The 24,215-nt window shown below is 26.2% G+C and overlaps 1 protein-coding gene across 1 annotated transcript in view; it reads right to left on the minus strand.

The window, feature by feature from the left end:
• LOC129608109 (uncharacterized) overlaps positions 1–24,215 on the minus strand; it is a 158,415-nt gene that overhangs the window by 43,848 nt on the left and 90,352 nt on the right. The gene's annotated exons all lie outside the window — the stretch shown is intronic.

A 24,215-nucleotide genomic window follows, 5' to 3' on the forward strand; every position in this document is an offset into this window, starting at 1 on the left:
TAATATCAGTTTTAATAATGCATTGAGAAGGCTGCGATTAGGTTTTTGTCTATGTAAGAAAGCTCAATCGCCGATGAAGAAATTGTAACCAATTTCCCAAATTCTAATAAATTAAAATTCAAATTCTCATTGCAATTTTTCAGGAATAAACGTGGATATTTTGTTTTTTAATTAAATCAGATACAAAAATTTAATTTTTAATAATTTTCTTTTAAAAAACAGAAGCTCAGCTGTTCATTTTAGTACAATTTTGAAGAAGATTAAAAAAAAAATAAGAGTGTTTGTTAGTTTCATCCTATTTGTTCGCCCGTTCGCTTGTTTATTCAAAACTATTAATGCTCAAGACAGAAAACTATAAATGTTATAGTTTTGTAATGGAATCTATTTTTGTACAAGAAAATTTTTATTTGCATCTTCCATCCAAAATTTAGTACTCCACATTGTATATACAAAGAGTGACTCAATTAATCGCTTAAGCCGATCATTATAAATTAACCCTTCAAATAATTATCGTTCTTCCCCCTAAAAATATGCAATACGAAGATTTTAAGATAATTGGAAGTTTAAGTTTTTTTAAGAATGTTTTACAGAAATGTGCTTTTTTACAAACCATTCATTTCATGCAACTTTACTTTAATTATAATAACTTTTGAAAAGTAAATGAAATGTGCCTAACTGGTATCAAATTCCAATAAACAAAACTATATTAAATACTAGTATATAGAATATCAAATAAAAATAACAATCATTTTGAGTATAATTATTATTTCTATTTAAGAAAGGATTCATATTAAATAAAATCCAAAAAAATAATAAGAAATAAAATTAAGGGACTCTCAGAGAGAAATGTTCTTAAATATTTCTACATGCTCTATACGTTCTACATTTATGCATACATGTATATGTGTAATATGTAACTATAATTGACTTATAATAAATACTGATTAAAAAAAAATTTCCTTTTATTTTGCTGTTTAATTTTCTGTTTTTTTTTCTAAATATTATAGAAAAATAGAAAATAAAATCCTTAATATCAAAAATATCCTTTATTCAGCTACATATGTACATTTGAATTCATTCGAATTCTATATGAGAATTAAATAAACGAAGGCTTTTTAAATATTTTCATTTGCTTTTGTTCTTTTCCCTTTCTTTGACCGTAAGGCATACAACAATCTAGAACAATTCAAATAGGTTCTTGTAACATACAAGATTATGGTATAAAAATTTCTAATAGTTTTAGAAAAAAATTCAATTTTTCCTCTTTGGCAACTGCCTAAACATATTAAGAGGTAAAATCTATAATAAAAATTCAAAAACTAATCGGAAATGTTTTCGGAAAATAAACGACTTTGTTATGTAAGATTTCTCATTGAATTTTTACACCTTATATTTTAAAATGTAATGAAAATATTCTTAATTTTTTTAAATTACTTTTATATGCTCATTGAATTCGAAAACAATTTATAAAAAATTTTCATTATATGGAAAACAATAAAAATTAAGTAGTAACACAATGTTATTATGTTCGAGAGTAATATGGTAAGTAACAACTTTACCTCTTTTACTAGGTTACTCCAAAATATTCAATTTAGAAGTATGCGTGACTTAGATTTCAAAATGTTTATACTTACAGAAATTTTTTTTCTACAGTAAAATAAATTAGTAATTATTTTCCTCAAACAATTTAATAGTGAAAATCGATTAAAAATTTATTTAAAGCTCATTCCATTAAGTAGAATTGAAAAGATTTCGTTTAGAAAGTTGTGGTCAAGTATTGTGAATTACGAATAGTTAGAGTTTTTAGGAAAATTAGAAAAATTTTTACAAAATTGAATGGAATTCTATCGCAATTTTTTTAAATTTCCATATAAAATGTTGTGGCTTCAACAACGTTATAATCGCCTTTTACTAAAATAATGCGGAAATCTTCTTGTAAGTAGTAAAAAAATATAGAAATTGGTTTAATTTCGCTGTACATAATAATATCACAATTGTAACACTAATAACATTTAAAACAATATTATTAGCCCCTAAATATATGCAATTTTATTTAATCTTATTTGTATATTGCAGCGGCAGCTTCTCATTATCAAATATGCCGACAAAATCAATTTAATATGGAATTCATTTTATAAAAATGTTAATTTTATACATATAAAACAGCACGCTGGACAGCGTTCAATAATTTAATAAAAAATTTGCTTCAGATTTACAAGAAATTCATGAAAAATATTTGGTTATTTTAAAAAGTGACTTAAACTAGTGATTAACATGTTCTTTCCGAAATTTTATGAAAGGCCAAATTAAAGTCATTGTTGTTTATTTGATGAAAGACAGAAAATTTATTTAAAAGAAAAGAATTTTTAGATTTTATTCAAAAATATGCAAAATAAGTTTTCACAACATTAATTCTTAAAATCATAAGAAAAAATCAGAAAATCGGAAAAGAATTATTTATTTTATTGAGTCTTCAAAATAATAAAGGTCTGGTAATAGATGGAGGAATAGCACTATGCAGCTTGTTAGTATCAAAAGAATTTTTGCGAAAAGTACGGTGTTTTATTTTTTAATATTTTTAGCTTTAAATCACTCATAACACAAGTGAAATTTAAAATTTAATGTTATAATTAAGGCATCCTCACTTACATGAACTAATTATTGTTATACACGAAAATAATTTATTTCATTATCAATCGTATTTTTCGAAAAGTTTATGCTTTCTCCACCATGTTAATTATGCAAATGAACATTAAATTTTAAAAATCTTTCAAAGATTGTATTTTATGAAAAAAAATATTTTGTGAATAAATTTAGCTTTAGGATATTTAAAAATATTTTAGCGTATTGTTATTTTTCATTCATATTCAATTTTAAAATTCAAATTCAAAAATATTTTTGATAAAAACAAAAAATTTTAAGAGCTTGTTACCTAATGATGTAAATTTTAAAAGGTTAATACAAAAATTAAGATTTTAAGCTTAAAAATTGAATTCTGTTTCATTCCTAAATTTAATAATCATACACAATTTTACATTTTTGCCTCGACTTTTGAAAATTTGGAACATAATTTGAACTGCGGGGCTTAGAAGGCATTAAAGCCCACTACGATTTAGTTACTGCGGTCAACTTAAGCGATTAGTTAGCAAATCTAAAAATTCTTATGCACTCTAAATCGAAATAAAATCGATTTTTAAATTTTATACATTAAAACTGGGAATTTCAAATTTAATGTTCAATATTATTATTAAAATTATCATTTTAAAATCTTTAAATAAACAAATAAAATTTGAATTTTCCCGATATATTCAATATAATTGAAAATATGAAAAATTATGCAGCACATTTTTTTTTGGAACAAATGTGGTGAATTTAATTATTTAAAATTTTAATATTTTTCAAATAATAAAAAAAAAATATTTATTAGAATATGAATAATTAAATACAAATAACCTAAGAGAATTATTTCGTAAATTCATTGAGCTGGAAATTTTTTTTTTTTCAAATATAAAAATAAATAATTTTTATACCCGTATGAACGTATGTTCGAAGGATATACTAAATTTTCCTTACCGTTTGTAACGCTAAGAAATAACGGTCTTGGATATAGACTCAAGTGAATGTTTTTGATCAGCGTCGAATTCTGAGTTGATTTACTTTAAAAAACTAATTGAGCTAACTTCACCAAATTTCCACAAATGATTTATTGTTGTAAGTGCCAGAACCCTATTTAAATTGGGCATGATCGGGGTACTGGTTCGGGTAGCTGTCATACAACTTCAAAATTTATTTGGCTATATCTCAGAAACTATAAAAGCTGTGGTATTGATATTTCACACAAGCAAATATATTAGTAGGGCCGATGTGTTAAAAGTCGTTAAAATTGCTTGCCATTTTCTTGTGGCTGCCATACAACTTCAATTGTATTTTAGCACACACAGTATTTTGAAAAACACATTGTACTGAAATTTTGCATAAATATATATGGTAATACGGCAACTTAAAGTCATCTCTCCCATAGTCAGTTATAGCGTATTTATTCGCACACAAGACAACAAATTTGTGCGGGTATCACAGAGTTCACAAGGTCAACTCTATTTTTTCTCGTTTTTTTAGTATTTTAAATTAATTAATTAAATTCACAATATGTGTATGTTATTACCAGGGATGCAGCCACATCATAATTAAGTACACTAATTGAGTACAATTGAGAAGTGTTGTTTTTGGTAATGCAGTGTGAAAAGCACACTCTATATTCAGAAAAAAGTCTATAGTCACCTCCTTTATTAATAATTTTAATTTATAAAAAAAATTTGTCATTATAGTTAAGATTTTGTATTGCTTATTTCAATTAAATACAGCAGCTACAAAATTAGACAATTCAATGTAAAATCAACGTATGTAACAACAATAACAGTAACATAAAGGTATTCAAACACAAACTTTGAATTCTTAATAGTATTTCTGGATATAATTTATCAGACAATATCGGGAAATACAGCTGATGAAACATATAATTATTGTTAAAATTTTTAAATCATATCACCTGTTCTTATTTATTTTGTGACGCATGATTTCAATCACACTATTTCATACGTTCACAATAAATATAACATGTTTTATATACATACGTGTAAACTAATAAATTCTGTCATCGCTAATAAAGCAAAAAGCAAAATGCGTAAATTTTCCTCTTTGATATTATGGATTGCATTTTTCAAAGTAGAATTTTTCTAAAAATAGAAGAAAGCACAAAAAAAATTTCCGAAGACCCTTAAAAAAATTCTCTTTCAGCTGCTTTTATTCCCTTTTTTTCCTTCATTTTAATAAACTTACAAAAGAAAATTCGTTTTTCTTATAGTATATAAAAGGCAAAAAAAAAAATTGGTGCTCCTTATGATTTCAAATCAAATTTTAGGAATGAAAAAAACAGAAACCAAAAAAAAATTAAAAGAAAAACTGGAAATATTATGTAAAATTATTCATTTATTCAACCTTTACTTGATTAGCATTTTGTTTTTGTCGCTCATTTTTTTTTTTTCCCCTAAAATAAATTATACTTTCATATATAGAACGACCACAGAACGAACACCTGCCTGTCTTACACAAAAATTTTCCCAAATTTTTTTTTAAAGTTTTGCATGTATTTGTATATTTATTTACATATACAGCATTACAGTGACGGAACTGGGAACGTAGTGTTAAAGCCGCCACCCACAGCACAAAAATCGATATGTTTATCAAGCGGCCAAGTCATCGACTGATGGCCTACAAAATCTGGAGATAAAAAATCGCTTGAAGTAGAGGAAAAAGGTGACTGTTAGGTGCTTTCTGGATATAGAGCCTGCTTTTAATTATACTGTATATAGCTTTACACCGCTTGTAAAAAGGAATTAGTCAGTATTTGAGAAAAATGAAAAGGAATTATAGGAAACAAAGGAAATTATATTCTCTCAGACAGTAGATCTACACTTAAAAGGAACCACCTTGCATGTAATTTGCAGTACAATAGAAAACATTTCTATAATTGAAAGCTGTTTCGAAAGATTTCAAGATTCGGTTTAGTAGGTATATGACGATAGGGTGTTGACTGCAAAGAAGTAACCTGGTGTTGAAAATTCTGATGTTTATTTTTCAATTTTCGAAAATATATTTATTGATTTGTGCTCTTGCATACTATATGGATTACAAATAAGCTACCCCCTTTCGCTTCAACAAAATGATTAGCAAATATTTGATTATAAACATATCAATATTCGTACAAGTAGTGCTCTGGAATTCTGGAAGAACCAAGAAATTCTATTTGATTATTTATAGAATTTAAATCACCATGTGTTATCATAATAGAAAAATCTGAATTTAACTTTAATATCTATGATATATAAGTAAGTGATTTAAGGAGCTTACTGTTAACTTTTATCCTTTATATTCACTGTTTCTTAAAGTCTACACTCAAAATTGAATGAACATCAAGAAAATAGGTTCATCTTTTCTGTGATTTATTTAACATTTGTTCAATTTGTATTGTCTTAATAACTATGTATATATATAAATAGTTATTAAGACATACTACATAAATATATATATATATATATATATATATATATATGTATATATATAGTGTCTTACAATATAAAATATCGATTGATTTTTAATTAATTAAAAGTACATTATTCTTCTTTTGTATGGCATGATGCAGTCATTTATTGTTTCAATTTATTTAGACATAATCATTCCCTACTGAGTCATGCAGAAAAATTATTTATAAATAAATATTGTATAGTAAATATATATATACATTAATATTGTATATTATAAAAAAATTAATTAAGGATTCATTTGGATTTTAATAAAATATTAAGCAGTTTGAGTTTTATAATAAAGTGGTGTAAAAATCTGGTAATTCAATTAAAAATCATGTTACCTCCTCATGGTATATCTATTATTTAAAGAAAATTCATTAGAATTTTTAATATAAATTTAATCCGTAGGTATTTCATTATTATTTCATCGTTACGGAAAACAAGTATTTTACTATTATTAAGTTTATTGAACTGAACTTTTAATCACTCATATTGGCAATTACATCATATGTTGCTTTGGCAAAGTTATTTAAAGAACCTGTTGAACAACATATACAAGTGTAGCAATCTACAATTACAGCCATAGTAAAATATTTCTTAGGAACAGGAGCTGACGTAATGCCAGTAGCACGAGGAGTTGGAAATAAACATACTGATATTAAATCGCATTTTACTGTTGCTTTTCATAGTACTGTATGAGGCATGCAGATTTTATTACCCTCATCTTCTCGACGACCTGATACTACAGACAATTTAGCTAATAGCATCACGTATTGCAGTTGCTACTGCTTTACTGCATTTTACACTTAAGCCTTGTAACAAACGAACCAGCCTTGAATCGAGTTTTCTTTTCCGCCACCAAAAAGTACTCTACCGTGTTCCTGTAGAGTACTTTTTTCTGTATCACTTCGGCCGCACCAACCAAAACTTACGCGAAAATCACCACGGGCTCGAGCTGCTTCTGTCATTGTTTTTAGCAGTTGTCTTGGGTTAACTCTGAAAACTGATAAATTTCCTAAGAACTAAATGATTTCCCTAAATTGTATGATGATATTGGTTTCGAAATGGCCTAAAATATTTTAAAAACATGTAGAATTTGAAGTTTTTTGGCAAAAAATTTAAGCAATGTGATAAGTTTGTTTATGAAGTTTCTCTCTTTAAAAATAATCAAAAGCCTTACTTAAACCATTTATATATGGTATAACCATTAAATTAAAAAAAAAAAGGATCAACTTTTAATAAACAACAACAACTTACTTAAAGCTTTAATTACAAATTTCATGGTGATTAGAGCAAAAGCCTACACCAGAAATAAATTGTAGATTTTCATAATTCCATTTTATTTATAGGAAATTTTATTTCATACTCAATATACACACATATAACAAAATAATCTTCATCAAAAAAAGAAAACCCCATTTTATTTTATAATCTTAATCTAAAACCAAAGGTGAATTATCCTTGTATAAGCAGCGCACAAAAAAAAAAACAAAAAGAGAATCCCACAGAAAGATTTGTAGTTATTAGGTATTTACATAATAAAAATATCCTTTTTCTCAAAATAACAAAAAGATTAATATACAAGGATCCAAAAGTAAATATTTATTTTTTATTGTTCTTAGTTTTTCTATCCGATTTCAAATTGGTTTTTTATCTATTTCATTCTATAATATTTTCATTTTATTTAATTTACTTCACAGAACTGCATACAAAATTTTTTTTTATTATACTTACATATATATTTTTAGATCTATTGCACACGACCGAATTTTAAGACCAAATAACATGTTAACACAATAACTTTGTTATACCCGTGCAAACAATATTGTACGAAGGGTGTTGTAAGTTTAACCCACTAGATTGTAATGCTATGACATATATGACATGGACGTCATTTATATATGGATATATAGATATATATAGTCAAAGGCACGTTGTAATATATATTACCATATATGACACTGTTGATCTGTGTCGAATTATATGTCAATATGTCAAGGTCTGTTCGCCTATCAGTCTGTTTGACTTTCACTAACTCAAAAGCGGATTAAAATAGGATAGTTATATTTTCCAAATAAAACAATGCTTACAACTTCAACACTAGTTGGCTTATTTCTTGGAAACCATCAACCATATCGTATTAAAATTTTGAAGAATCTATTAGTATGCACTATTTCGTCAGATGTCATATAATTATTGTAAAAATTTTATGTGGGAAAATAGAGGAAATTTCAAGGCATTATCTCGGTGAGTGTGCAGCTTTGAATCAAAGAAGAAGGGAGTCTCTCGATGGCTACATTATCAAAGCATAACTCGAAAAAGTACTCATACTAATTAAAAGGATACAAATAGAATGGCACGGGAGCACACACAATAGATTCACCACTTGGGCCGCGGTGTATTGTTAAACCAGCTAATTTAATCTGTAATATGTGTACGTAATCTAAAATACATGTATCACAGGTTTAACACAGTTTTAAATTTAAATTTATCATGTAAGTATTTATGCCTATGCATTTTAAAAAAACAAACTCTGTAATTTATTCTTTTTAAAATTTTAAATGAAATTTACTGGAAGAGGTTACTTTATTACGCACAAGTACATATGTATAATAAAATGTCAATAAATTTATTATGTAGGTGGACCGTAGAATATGTAAAAATCTGATATTTAAAATTTACAAAATAAAATGTGTAGACTTTTGTGATTTGAAAGATTTACTAGAAAAACGCCAAAAAATAAGTTTATAGAGGCATTTCATCAGCCAATCAAGAATTTTTTAAAAAAATTTCTTAAATTGTTTTTACTAGATTAGGGAAATTTTATGTGGAATATTTTTTTTCATTTTGATATTTCTTTTTCTCCTTCCGCAGCCTACAATATTATTTTTTATTTATTTTTCATTTTATACTTTTTTTTCTCGTTTTTGTTTTAAATATGAAACGTGAAATTAACAGAAAAAACAAAATAAAAAGAAAATTTCTCAGAATTGTTTTAATAAATATCAAACGTTTGTAGTTTAATAGATTCCTAAAGGAAAGCCTATCACAAGTAGGTACACAAGTAAAGTTTAGGAAAAGTTGTAGCAATTCTATAGATTTATTTACGCCAACGGTTTGAAAATAAATCTAACGTACATTATTTCCCGCACTTTCTTCTCCTGTTGCACATCGTCGAAGGAAGGCGGTTTTGTATAGTCTTGTATTTAAAACAAGGTCTGTATTGGGTCTCTAATTGAGTTATTCATTAAATGACTATAATAAAATTGATAAACACAAAAATATTCAACGATAGGGCAATAATTACAGAAAAAAATAGCAGTCAGCTAGCAACTGACTGAGGTTACTATTTGCAGTTGCCCTCCATAAAATAAAGTACAAAAATAACAACTTTTTTGATATTGCACCATACAACAGATTTACTTTTTCTCAATTCGAATTATAATTGTTATTTGACTTTTTATACCCTGCACCTTCGTGAAGGAATCATCTCCGGTATAAAGATGAATATATATTCTTGCTCAGATTGCACGATAACTCAAAGACGAATAATGCAATCGATATCAAACTTTTACAAGTTGTTTCTTTTCTGCCAAGGACAGCTGCTATTGTAATTGGGCCAATTCGGACAAAGGTTTCGAGTAACTGCCATGCAACTCAAAGAGATTTTTTTAAATATTTTAAAAAATAACAAAGATATTAATATCAAATTTTGTAAGAGTATGTCGAGCCATATTCTACTTATATTCTGATTTTTAATGGAGTGGCTGCACTGGTAGCTGCCATACAGTTACAAAAGCAATATCTAAATATTTGGAAATATAATAAAGTCAGATTCATGAAACTTGGCAGTCGTGTGTAAAATTTCAGGTCAGTCGTATCGGTGAAGTCTTAAAAACAAATTTTTTAACTCAGATTGTCAAGGAACAGGGTATAATTCGGTCGGTTTATACCAAATGAAACGTTATTACTTGTTTAATTGTTTTTTTTTTTAGGAAATTGTGTTAAAAAACAAAAATAAGAGCGGGAGCTCATATAAATTTGAAAATGCTTAAATATTAAAAAAAATAGAATTTGCTTTTACTTAGCATAGAGCAATTTGTTAAATATTATATGGAAATTCTGAATTTTTCAGCCTACAATGGAATCACATTTCCAATGAAGTGAGATGTTTTTGAATTTTAACGCAATTTTAATTTATTTTTAAAACTTATTCTTATTTTTAAGCACTTTATAATTATAGGCATATGAGGAAAAAATATTTTCGTGAATTAAATTTGTATATTATGATAGATAAATAATAGCACAAAAAACCGAGATATATAACCATCCTTTCGCCTAACCTCAACAAACCGTGAATAAACTTTCTACATTCTGTGATACTAAGATTCATCATGTTGTACTTATTATGCAGCAGAAGCCCAGCGCTTAAAAATGTAAATTACGATTACGGAATATAGAAAATCTCTCCAGGTTTATAATCAAATCTTTAAAGCCTTAGGTCTTTGCATAGCATTCCATAATAATTTTTATTTGAAATTTTAAAGTAAATTTTAATTCGTATGAATTTAAAATAAATATCAAATACAATTAATTTTGTTTGAAATTTTATTTCATATTATTAAGGAAATTTTTAATTTAATTCACGGAAATATAAGATATTTAATTAATATATACACACACATCACAAATATACCTTACATAGTACCTTATAATTGTGTAGAATCACAATTATTATTATTAAGAAATTAAAATCAAAATAAATCTTAAACTTTGACATTTTAATTAAGTATATTCGTAAAATTTGTTTCATTAAGTGGAAAATTTATATTCGAAGTATAAAAATATTCAAGGTAAATTTTATGAAATTCAATACTTTAGCTACATATATACATACATACATATATTTTACATTGTATTGTATAAATATATTTTTATGTTAATATTTTTGTTCCTTAAAATTTCCCAATTACGTGTAAACCATGTTTGTCATAATAAAATATGGTACTTATACTTATATGTATGAAAGAATAAGTGGCTATAGGTGCTATATCAAATAAAAGGATAAAACTGAATCGATATCTGAGAAAATAGAATTTTTTTACTTCTTTTTTTTACAAAAAGAAAATTATACTGGTTTTACTTTGATCATAAATTTAATAAGAACGGCGTGTATTCAAGAAAGTAATATACTTCGTGCAGAATATTTATCATGACAACATGGGTATCTTGCCCTTGCTGAATCTACATACATTATGTACATTGTATAGCATCACATTAGCACACTAAAAAACACCCTCCTCAAAATAAATTATAAAGCTAGTCGGAAACAACTAACCATTAATTTTGGTCTAACTTTTTTGATTATTTACAAGCTTTTGATCTGGTACAAATGTACTAAGTACTTAGTTGTACTAAGTTGTCATTGTTCCAGATAAAAAACATTAAACTAACTCGAGAGGTGTCGTACGTTTAGGTCGCCTAACAAAGTTTTGATTGTCAACCCATCGAGGCGCCTCGATGTTGATATGATTGGATAAACGCATTTTATATGATTGGCTGCTTGCTTTTTAATTTCGTCAGGTTAGTGAGATCCCTGTGTATATCGGCATTACGGATATACCAAGGGGCGTTTACAATGTCCCGTAATACCCTATTTTGAAATCTTTAAATGGATTGAATATGACTCTGCACTGCGCAGCCCCATAACTGAATACCGTAAGGCGTACAAATAAATAATTTTAAATGTGGGGGATAATTGACATACAGTTTCATACCACCACTTGCTTTTTATATGTGTCTAGTGCTGTTTTATATGTGCTTCGAACATATTACCTTCCTACGGGTATAAAAAATATTCTGATGATCATAGACGACGTTCCTTTATAATTCTTAGTAATTTAAATATTATGAAAGGTATACGAATAAAAAACGAATATAAAATCACAATAGAGCATTGTTAGTTTCTAAAAGCAAAAGTACTTTAGTGTATCGCATATCGGTTATTAGAACACAATTAAATCACCAAAAATCAACAAAAGAAAATCACCAAAATGAAATTCAAGAATAGTAATTCACCAACTGACTTTCATAATTTTCAATAAACTGGGCATAAAATTGCGAAAGTTAATTTAAAATATAAAAAAATTTAGTACAAAGAAGAGGAGGATTCGAAGGAGCAATCATCAACCCAAATTAATATTGAACAATATTCTAGTAATTCTATTTGATCTAAAAAACCAAATTTATTAAATTTTTTTAATTTATTTTTTGTTAATTTTTTTTAAATTATAAAATTGAACACTCCTACATACATGTGTTATACAAAAATATTATTTTATATACGCAAACTAAATAAATTATGTATGAAGTTAACAAAAAATAAAATTTAATTTTTGATGAGGGTTCGATTTTCCTGAATAAATATAAATAAATATAATATTGAATTTAATTTATAAAAAAAAAAATATTTTTATTGTAAATTATTCTATATAATTAAATTTCAATGAATTTTCTATAAAAATATCAAAAAAAAATTTTATAATTTAAAATTATTTGGAAGAGTCTATTAAAATTCAATAAAATTCGTAATGAGAACAAACTTTTTTATAATTTTTATATTTAGTCAAAAAAAATTAAGTGAAAAACATAAAAATTTAATCAAAATATTTATTAAAATTAATAAAATTTCCATATGATTAAAAAAGGGAATTTTTTTTTCTATTATAAAGAAATTTCCTTGAAAATTTTTAACTATTTTAATAAAATTATTCAAATAAAACAAAAACCAATTTGAAAAAGTACAGCTATTATGGCTTTTATTTGAATACAAATTACAAAATTAATTATAATTAAATGGAAAATAAAATGTTGTAACCATTTATGTGTCACAGTGGCACGCTATCCAACCTACACTGCATACTTAAAAAATATTATAGAAATACATATAATAATTGATTTGCCAATTTTTATTAAATTTAATTAGGTAGGTACTATTGAAGAGTTTCACGTCCGAGAATACAAATGATTTTCGAATTTCCCACATAAACTACAAATACTCGTATAATTATATGTCAAATTTCAGTTCTTTACCGGACTAAATACCTTAAAGTCCACAGAAATGCAATATGGAAAGCTTAGGAAAAAAAGAGTGTTCCAAGGAAAATAATCAACATCATTATGAACATGTGTAAAAATGTGAAACTTTCAGTATTACATAGTGGCAACATTAGAAAATCATTCACAATAAACACAGGTGCTAAACAAAGATGTCCGATTTCGCCGCTACTCTTCACCATAGTATTAGATGATGCCTTGAGGGAAGTAAGCAAAGAGGCATCTATTGGTTGGATTACAAAAATCTGGAGGATCTTGACTTCGTAGACGACATATGTGTAATATCTAGAAATCAAGAAAATGCGCAATCCAAATTGAATCACCTGCAGCTTGTATCCCGAAATATTGGCTTAGAAATTAATACCAACAAAGCAATGTACAAATACCTTGTATATAACAATCCAATCAAAATAGACGACAAAGCCATTGAATGCACAACTAATTTGTGTTATCTAGGAATTATCATCACGCCACTCAGACGGTACTAAAGAAGAAGTAATAATGAAAAATAGGCTAGATAAAGCTAGAACAGGCTTCGGCGGAGTCCGTCCCATATGGAACAGCTTGCAATTATCTAGACACACCAAGTTGAGTATATTCAAATCATGTGTAAAATCTACATAAACATATGGCTGCGAATTCAAAGATACTCACTAATTCTATCAAGAATAAATTACAAGTGTTCATAAATAAACACCTAAGAATTATATGCCGAAATTCTGGCCGAACAGAATTAGGAATAAAGATTTGTGGCAATTAACAAATGAAGTGCCTATAGTGAAGCAAATCACCCGAAGAAAATGGAAATGGATTGGTTATGCATTAGGAAAAGAAGATTACATAACAAGAATATAGCTGACCTGGAATCTTCTAGCGGGGTCTAGGCCAATAGATAGACCTAGAACAACATGGAGAAGAACAGTGCTGCAAGAACTAAATTGATACGGAAACTCGTGGGATGAACTAGAAGAACTACCGATGAACAGAGAAGAATGGAAGCATTAAGTTGGAGCCTCAAGTTGCAGAGTAACAGGAATAAGAAATTATGCGCAGCGTACAATTACCATTTTTTTTGCGTGCCTCAAAAATATTCAATTACTTTTTAAAATAATTGATTTTCACTTCAAATACCATACACACTAGCAAAAAAACAAAAACAGGCTTATGAATTTATCAGCCATTTTAAATATTCTGTCAGTCATATTTAATTACCCAAAATAATAATTAATATTGAACCCGAAATTTATATTGTCATCAAATTTTCTTCAAAATAACAAAAATAAAAATGAGAATATTGCTATTACAAAAGACGCTCTAAAAATGGATTAAAATAATTGTTAAAATTTAGGTTTATTTTTGTATCCTTTAACTGTTAAACTTAACACCTGATTACAGTAAAAAAAAAATATTTATTATCCTACCTAAACATGTCATATTTACAATTCCTTTAATTTAAATCGACCTCAAAAAAAAAAAAAAACAAAATTTCAAAAAAGAATGTGAAAATCCTTTTTATTTTATTTTCTTACTTTTTTTTATTCTGTATTCATATTAACCGCAATTCAACCGCAAAAAAGGATTAAAATTGTTTTTATTGTAAATGCCTTCGAAATATCCTTTGATTTAAAATAACTAGAAAAAGTTGTGTTAATTTTTTTTTTGTTCTACTTTATTATTGTATAATTTTTTTTGTTTTTTTTTTTAATAGTGTCCTTTTTTTATATTTTTGTTTTATTACGAATATAATTTCCGACCATTTTCTAAAATAAAAACAAAAAAAAATAAAATCGGTAAATTTTTGAATAACGCTGAATGATAAAATTTTTTTGTTATTTTTTTTTTCAACTACACACACATATAAAAACAATAAGTGTACACAATATTAAGTACTTTTGTATTGTATTTTAAAAAAGTTAGTGTATTTTATTTATTTAAAATACATAAAGCGTTTTTAATACTCTGTAAAAACTCAAAAAAAATTTTTTTTTGTGTTATTCCAAGCTACTTTAAGATATAGACTACGGGTATTTTAAAAAATGATTTACACCGAATACAATAACCATTTTAGAATTGTGTTGAATTTAATTTTTTATTGAAATATTTCAAAAGTAAATGAAAATACAAAAGGAAATTTATAGTAAATGTTGATTTTTTTGTTATTTACCTCGGATACATTATGAAATAGTAGAGGAACTTTCATATGTGATCATTGTTTGTGTTTTGTTTTTCTTCTAGCTCTATTCAACATTCTAAAATTATATTTGTTCCACTCAACTCTTCAGTTCCCCCTATTAAACTGTCACAAATACTTAATGTAAAATAATACTTACATAATTTTATAAACATTTACAGGATTAATTCAAGCTTTAATATAGGTTTATTTGGCTCAACTTACGTATACCAAAAGTATATTTCAATGTTCCGTGTTATATAAGTGCATTTGTGTTAACCCTGGAATTTTGACAAATAATTGACACTTACAGATCCTGATCTTTTGAAACAATTTTATTACATTATATGGAATAGACTGTTTTCAATAAAATATTCTTGGAATACTACCCCAACAAGGCCATTTGACATAATATACCCTCAAACTATTTAAAATGCCAAGAAGACTGAAATTATTTAAGAGACTGAAATGAGACAACATGCTGAGTTTTAAAATGTAATTAAAATCTCCACAGTAATTTATTATTTTAAAGAAAATATAAATGCAAGAGATGGCTTACATCTTTAGGTTTTGATATTTCATTCAAAACTTATTTTTATTCTACATCATAATGTTTTGTAATTCCATTCCGTAATGATGATTCGCAAAATAATGAATTATTTGGTTTGATATTTTCCGGATATTAACCCTGGTGATTGAATAAATCAAAATTCTGGGTCTCGAAGAGGTGCCTTAAGAAAGACACTAGGCGCCTACGGTGGTAACAAAATAGATCTTCTAAAATATTCTTGTAAAGTAATTAAAATTGTTCGTACACGTAGAATTTATAATTTTTCGTAAATATTCTAGATTCACTCACATTATTGCAACATTATCCTGCAACATATGGTGTAGCTAACATGAAATCAATTGAATTGTTCACGTATAAGATCAATATTAAGAAATAAGAACGTATTACACGTTTTGTATAAAATAAAATTAGAAAAAACAAAAACACAAAAAAAAAGTAATAAAAACACGTAGAAAATCATTTGAATAGAAAATCAAAGGATACAAATTTAGCTTTGATCAAAGACTATAAAAATAAAACAAATTTTAGATGAATTGAATTGAATCGTTCGGTATATGTGCGTTGGGAGAAAAATCAATAATAATTTTTTTCCTTTCTTTACAAAACTAAAAACAAATACAATAGAAAATTCTGTATTGCAATCGCATAATAATTTGTATTTAGTTTTTTTTTTGGAAAATAATATTCCAGAGAGCAATTTAAGGGTTTTGTAAAATTCTATAAAATTATTTGAATACTAAATATAAGTAATAATTGCATTTTACTATTCTAAATCTGATTAAATTCAGCATTTATAGTTGTAAATGGTTTTCATTTAATTCACATTTAATTTTAAATGAAAAATAATTAAAAACGTTACAGGGAAATTCCAATAATTGCAATTCAAATTTAAAATTATGTCGATTTTTATTAAAATAATTACAAATACACATACGGATTAATATTTTCGAATACAATAAATTTCAGAATATAATTTTTAATTGTTTATTGTGAATAAATTTAATCATTTCTCATAACAATCCAATTTTCGACTTTATACTTTGTACTTTAATCATTGAAATGTTAATAAACAATGGCATTGAATATGAATTATATTCCCATGGAAATTTATTAATGTGTAAGTGTATATACAGGAATTCGTATTATAGAAGTTTATTGAATATTAAATACAGGTCCGGTTCTAACTTGTTCGCCGCCCAATGCGATTGCTACGGGGTTATAAAACAGTACGCCTTCCCACCGCTATCAAATTGCGAGTAATAGTTGCCAATAGATAAGCCATAGAATTAAAGGCTGACATTAAATTTTCAGGAAAAAATTGGTAAAAATTTTTATTTTTTTAAGACTAAATTTTTGTTTAAGTGTTCAATGGCGTCCTTGCTTTTCGGCGCCCATTAAAAATGCTTTCTTTGCATATATTATAGACCCGGCGCTGATTAAATATTATTTATATTCATTTATCTAGGTAAATCAGTCAAATAAAATTCCAATAAAATAAAATTTGGATCTATTCAATATTGAATTATGTGACGGAAACAAAAACTTCTATCCATAATATTCAAATAGAGAGAAAATTGACTGACCGCTCATGATTGGCCTATGTAATTTCATTTTGCTGTGCACAACACACTGTATACAGAGCCGAATTAAGGCACGTAAAATGAAATTTTTAGTTTGCTTAACGTTTACTTCCAGACATGGCATAGTGACCATTTAAGTTTTTTTTCATGTTGAAAAGAAACGTTTTTTAAGTTTCTATAATTATGTAGGACTAAAAAATCTAATAAAATAAAAAAAAAAAACAGAAATTATTAATAATATTGCATTATACTTGAACGGTCTGTGAAACCGAACATTAGCAGTAGGTCGACAAAATTTGACGCAAATACTCAGTTATGTTTGTAATAAATATAAAAATTTTTAAAGTTGAACGTTAGTTATTAAGAATTATTCGCAATGCAAGTAATTTATGAATATGAAATGAAAATAATTTTACTATAATCGCAGTGACTGTTTAACCAGGTATAAAAATCCTTAATAGACTCCATATGTAAAAGAGTAGATACTTAAATGAATTGAAAAAATAAAAATATTAACTAAGAAAATATTTTTCTAATTTAAGTAAAAGACACTTTAATTTTCATTTTTCTTCACATACACACCATCACAATATACTTTTATGAACCAAAATACAATTTTCAATATTGTATTTAATAAAAATTATGTTATAGCCCCTAACATCATGGTAAGTATTAAAATGTGGTAACATTTTGTTACCAAATTTAACTATAAAACCTAGATCATATTTTGTCCTTTTATTCAATTTATTTTCTCTTTCACAATTTCGTTTTTTTGTTTCCTTTTCCATTTCTATCGTTTCTGACTTTTTTATTCTTTTTACTTTAGGGGATTCATAAATGAAATAATGCTGATCAAAATTGTTATTAAATGAAAATTTATAAGAACTTTGTATAGAATAATAAGTATATATTAATCGGTGTATGAATGTGTGTATGCGTGTAAGGTAATGCAATAAGAAAAAAATATTAAAGAAGCTGTTTTAACTCTAAAACATGTGTTTTTAGTTAAAAATGTTTTTATTTTATTGTTGTCCCTTTTTTTATAGTTTTACAAAGGATACGATACATGCATTCCGTATTTTTCTCGATTATTTTCTAGTGGACAATATACAGACCAGTATTTTGTTAAGCTTCGAATTTAATTAAATTATTCTTGTGGAAAATATTAAAATAGTAACTGTGGCCAAAACCTAAAGTAATTTTCAAAACAAAATCTAAATAAATACTTGTATCCATTTATGAAATTCGGCAACATAAGAATTTATTTTGAATTTACTTTAGGTGATCAGTACATAATGAACATATTCAGCAACAACGAGTTACGAGCCAATTTCATTGAGTAGACGGCCACATACATAGAGATGGTATATGGCTCCTAATTTGTTGTTGAATAACCCTATATAAGGCTAAGTTGCAATGTTTTGGAATTTGAAATTCTTCTTTTTAAATATTTTGGATTGAAACTAAAATTTTTAATAAAATTTTTGCATTTACTATAATTGAAATTTAAGTACATATATTCCAAAATTTGCTTAAGAACTCATTCATTTTTCCATAAAATTAATTTAATCTATATTGGCACTTCAAAATTAAATTCCTAAATATTATAAGTGAAAGCAATCAAAACTTTCTATGTACAAGAATTTCTAATCATACTTATAATTTTTTAATTTATACAACTCGAATAAAATTTTGTAAAAAGTTTTAAAATTACGCAAATTTCTTGCCGTTAAAAAAAAGAATTCATTTTATTTTTTCGAATTGCATATGGTTGGTGGAAGTTGGATGAGTTGGAGGAGGAAGGGGGCGACTGAATTTTGTTCTAGACAAATAAAGCCCTGCATGAATTCAAGGCTTTATTTTTCAAAATTTATTGCACCTTGAGCGGTGCAGAAGTTTCGAAAGCTGACGGACGTGTGGACGTAGTAAAGCCAAAATTATTATAAGATTTCTTAAATTTTTTGTGGAAATGTGAAAATTTTGAAATGAATAATTGCCAATCGAAATAAATCTTTATTCAAGAGTATTTTAAAAAATCCTTCAACATTTGAAAAGCTAAGAAGAGATCTTACGAAAAGAGAAGTAAAGAAATTCGTTTGAATGAAATTAAAGTTCATTGGAAATGAGGTGAGAAATGAAAAGCAATTTGTTTACTTGAACATCACTTTTAAGAAGATTTTATTTTTTTTTTCCAAAAAGAAATTTTTATTTACAAAACTCTTAAAACTTTTCAATGTACAATACAAGTTTGAATTTTCAAAATAAACATTTAAATTTTTCTCAACATTTAATTCACAAGTTTATGGTTTCGAAGTCATTATTTTTGAATTGAGAATTCTTGTGCTGTCATGAGGATCTTTAAACACATGTGAGTTATTACAATACCCTACAAAATTTTATAAATTTTGATTTAATAAAACGAAATCAGCCTTGAAAAAAAAATTGTGCCTATATTTGATATGAAATTTTATGAAATTTCAAGCATAATTTGACAGCAGAGAATATCTACAACAAAAGTATCTATTCTTGAAGAGTTCATTTTATCATACAAAAGCCTATGTCGATTAACAGCCTTTGTTCTCATTCATTATTATGATTGGCCTACAGTGTTTTGAACGCAATTCTAACCATGTCCCATAATTATAAACAACAATCAATGCTGTTCTAGAAGTATTAATAATCAATTTAGTTTGGGTTCTAGCCCGAGAACTAATTAAAAACAGAATTTTCAATATAAAAAATTAAAAAAACAAATATTGTGGCTAATTTTTTATTGAACTTTTATTTAATTTTTTTTTGACTTGAATTAAAATTTATAAATATTTTTCATATTTTTATTTAGTTATTCCCAAAAAAATAAATTCTTCATTTGATTTTATTATTCGTGAAAAAAATTTCTCCCGGTTGGTTTAGCACCCGCATTATTTTTATTTTATTAAACATTTTTTTAAATTCTTTAAAAATTTTTATTTTATCTAAAATTTTTTGAATAGCTTTAATGAATTTGAATTGATTTTTCTCTATAAAAAAAAATATGCTAAAAATATGCTTAAAAAATACTAAATAGAATTAAATGGTTTCTTATTAAAGAAACCATTTAATTCTAGAATAAAATCTAAGGGCTTTAAGATTCAATTAAATTTACTGAATTGGAGTAACGTACGAGTAATAATTATAATCGCACCCCTTTGGAAAGACTGAATTGATTCAAAAAGAAATACAAATCTTTTGGAGTTAATAAAATTTTGCAAGAAAAATGGAATTTACGATATATCCATCCGGCAACAACGTTAACCGAGTTCTATGAGTGCACTTGAAATTGAAAAATTTCTGTATTTTTAGAGTTTAAAACAATTGAGCTTACGATTAAATTTTTGCTCACTTAAAGCTCAAAAATTAAGGTCGCAAAAACAAACAAAAAAAAAATTCAATAAAACTTTTTTACGATTTTAATCTGCTTGTTTTTTTTTTTATTTACTCATAAATTTTAACAATAAAATAAGTACTGAAACGTCCAAATCAGCAAAAGGCTCCAAATAAACGCAATATAATTGAAAATCGAGGTTTTTTTCTCATATTTGCGTGTTTGCAATGTGTTCCTTGCACTCACAATTTCTTTCCTATAAGTGTACAAGTTGGATTAGTTTTTTTTGATTTTCTGATTTTGTTTATTCGGATTCTCAAACATAAAAGAAATTTACAATTTAAGGATTGTGTTTACAATACTTTTGGAATTTATTGATTAAAACTTACATTAAATTTGGCATTACAACAGAGATTTCAAATCTCAATCCAATGGATGATTTGAGAAGGTGAATTTTTTTTTGTTCTTGTAAAATGGGAGCTTTTTTTTAGCTTTATGATAAATGAAAAAAAATAAAGGATGTAAAAGCAATATTCGTTTTTTATTTTGTTTTCACAAAAAGAAGAGGATAAAAAAAAGGAAAAAATTGTTAATTGAATTTTTTTCTTATATTTTCAATTTTCTCTCCCAAAAATGATAAATTCTAAGCGAATTAAATTTGGCCGAAATGTTATTGATTGAAATTTTTCATTCACAAAAATGAATTCACGTTTTCGAATATTGCAAAATAAAAAACAACAAAATAAAGAAAGAAATATATGTTGAATAAAAAATATTTTTTGTTTTTTTAAGAAAAGGATATAAAAGGACTCTCCGAAAATAATTTCGTTTCAGTTGGAAAAATAAAATAGCTAAAAATTGAATTAAACATGTTTTATTGTAGAATTTCAATTAAAAATGGTCTTCTTTTTTTCCTTGTTTAGAAGGGTAATTTAAAAACATGGTGAAATTTATTTTGGAAAAATGTCTGTTACCAGTGACATAGGATTTGATTTTGATTCTTAAATATTTCTGTTTTAATATGTGCACTTGTTGTAAAAAGTACCAATTACCAAACGCATTGATATTGAAGTAATTTTAATTCTTTTTGAATGAGAAATTTTTGTTTATACCTTTGTGAACAATTTAAAATTTTAAATCAGCTAAAAAAATTTTCAGTTTGGCTTTGTTGTTCTGTCCGTCTGTCACAATATGGTGCATTCGTTTCTATATTTTTGAGTAAATAAATTTTATATTCAAATATTTCTTTTAAGAAAAATTTGTACCCCATATGTCGCGTATGACATATGATGAAGTTCGTGTGATAAGATGATGTGATAATCACTGGAGTTACTAATAATCACTTATAAAACAAACATAAGAATTCTCTAAATTATGCAAATTGAGTATGTAAGGAATTTAAGGAATCTTTGTTCGTTTTGAATTGGGAAATAAGGACATTATTCCAGGTTCTTTCCCTTCTGAATTTTTCCCTTTTAAATTCAATTTTTAACTAATAATTTCTACGAAATTGATAGTTTCATTAGGCTATCTACTCAACAGAAAATTAAATTTACATCATGATTCTTTCATATATTTAATAATTATCCTCAACAACCTTAATGTGTAAGATTTTTAATGAAATTGTCAAAATAAAATGGGTTACTCTGTACGAACCATTCGTTTAATTGATATTTTTTGTGTAGTTCAAACCAGAACGGGAAAATGAATGCATTGAACACAAAAAAATTCACTTACAATATTCGTAAAATATCAACACTAATGTAAATTTTAGCAGAGCAAAAAATCAATGAAATTTTTGTTTCCTTTATAATAATCACATTTAATTACAAATTGAATTTTTCGCTTTTCAAATTTATCCTTAATATTTTATTGTTTAATAACATTTCTTTTTTAAATTCGATGTAATAAAATATTTAATTTAAATTCATTCATAATTCAATTCAATAGTACTCTTTAAATATTCATGTTTTATTGGCAAATTTTATAAGTACACACATAGGAATTTATATTACATTAAAATTGCATGTGTGATTAACGTCACTTGGCTCATAAATACCATTTATGTGAATAATTTAATAGAGAAATTTTAAATTTAATTGGAAAATTTTTGAAACATAAACAAAATTTAGTAATATAATTTAAACGGTTTTTCGAATTAATGAAATTTTAATGTAGTTTCAAGAATATTAAAATAAAATTTTCAATTATGGTCCATATTGTTACGGTCCATTGAGATTCATTTTGAAAATTACCATTAAATTTTTATATAACATTAAGTTAGTTCTACATTTAAGGGTGTCGCGCATCTAAGTGCATTGGTATTTACCATTATATAGACCCTCGTGAATAGACAAAACTTTTATATGGAGACAGTGTCCGTAGCTCAAAAGGTTTGGAGTTACAGGTGCTTAAATTCAATCCCGAATGATTTTTTTACTTTTTGAAATTTTAAGTATAACTCTGTGCTTGCGTAAGACAAGCAAATATGGTTTCGAAACTTCAGAATAAAGTTTTTATCAGGAATATCTGAATTGCTTATAATCTGCTCAGATTTCGAATTCACATGACTTTAAATTTCGAAAAATTTGAATTTTAAGTTTTCATTTTTAAAAAACGTTAATTTTCTAGGTGACGTTACATTGGAGCTTTTTCTAAATTTAGAACAGCTATCAACCTTGTCAACTGAGCTTCAATTTGGTATATCAGTTATCGTACTACCTAATATGGTTAAGAAGTTATTGAGAAAATTAAAGTGTTTTATTAATAGCATCCAATGACTTAGAAAAGTGTACAGCGATTGTTTGAAATGGTGTCTCTCGTACATTTGCAAAAATTAATGGCCCAAAAAATAGCATGATACGTTATCGTGCCTTTCATTAATAAAGTCATGTAAGTCTGTTGAGTCTGTTGAGCTGTGAACATACTCCTCATACAAAAGTTTTGTCTACTCATGAGGTTCTATACAATGATATATAACAGCGGAATTAAATACCATACGTCTTGTATATACATGCAATATTTTAAATTACTTTTTTTAGTAAATTATCAACATGTTACTTTTTAATGTAATTGTACAGAATTAAATGCTAACATTTAAAATTATTTCACTGATCAGAAACTTTCCGAAATTGTTGCCATTAAATCTATAATTTTAGGTCTTGGAGGAACTATTGAGCGTCATTGGAAAATATCAATGAGGTTGCCAGATTAAGGAAGCTGCTATTCGGGGAGCTCCTAGTACATGGCTTTGTTAAAAGGGATGATGGTACTTCGGCTGACTCCAGTATAAAGACGCTGGAGGAGCTGATGCGGGTTAATTTTTCGGGAT

The sequence above is a fragment of the Condylostylus longicornis genome, unplaced genomic scaffold (assembly GCF_029603195.1).
Source record: "Condylostylus longicornis isolate FDR11 unplaced genomic scaffold, ASM2960319v2 ptg000030l, whole genome shotgun sequence".
NCBI classification, from domain to species: Eukaryota; Metazoa; Arthropoda; class Insecta; order Diptera; family Dolichopodidae; genus Condylostylus; species Condylostylus longicornis.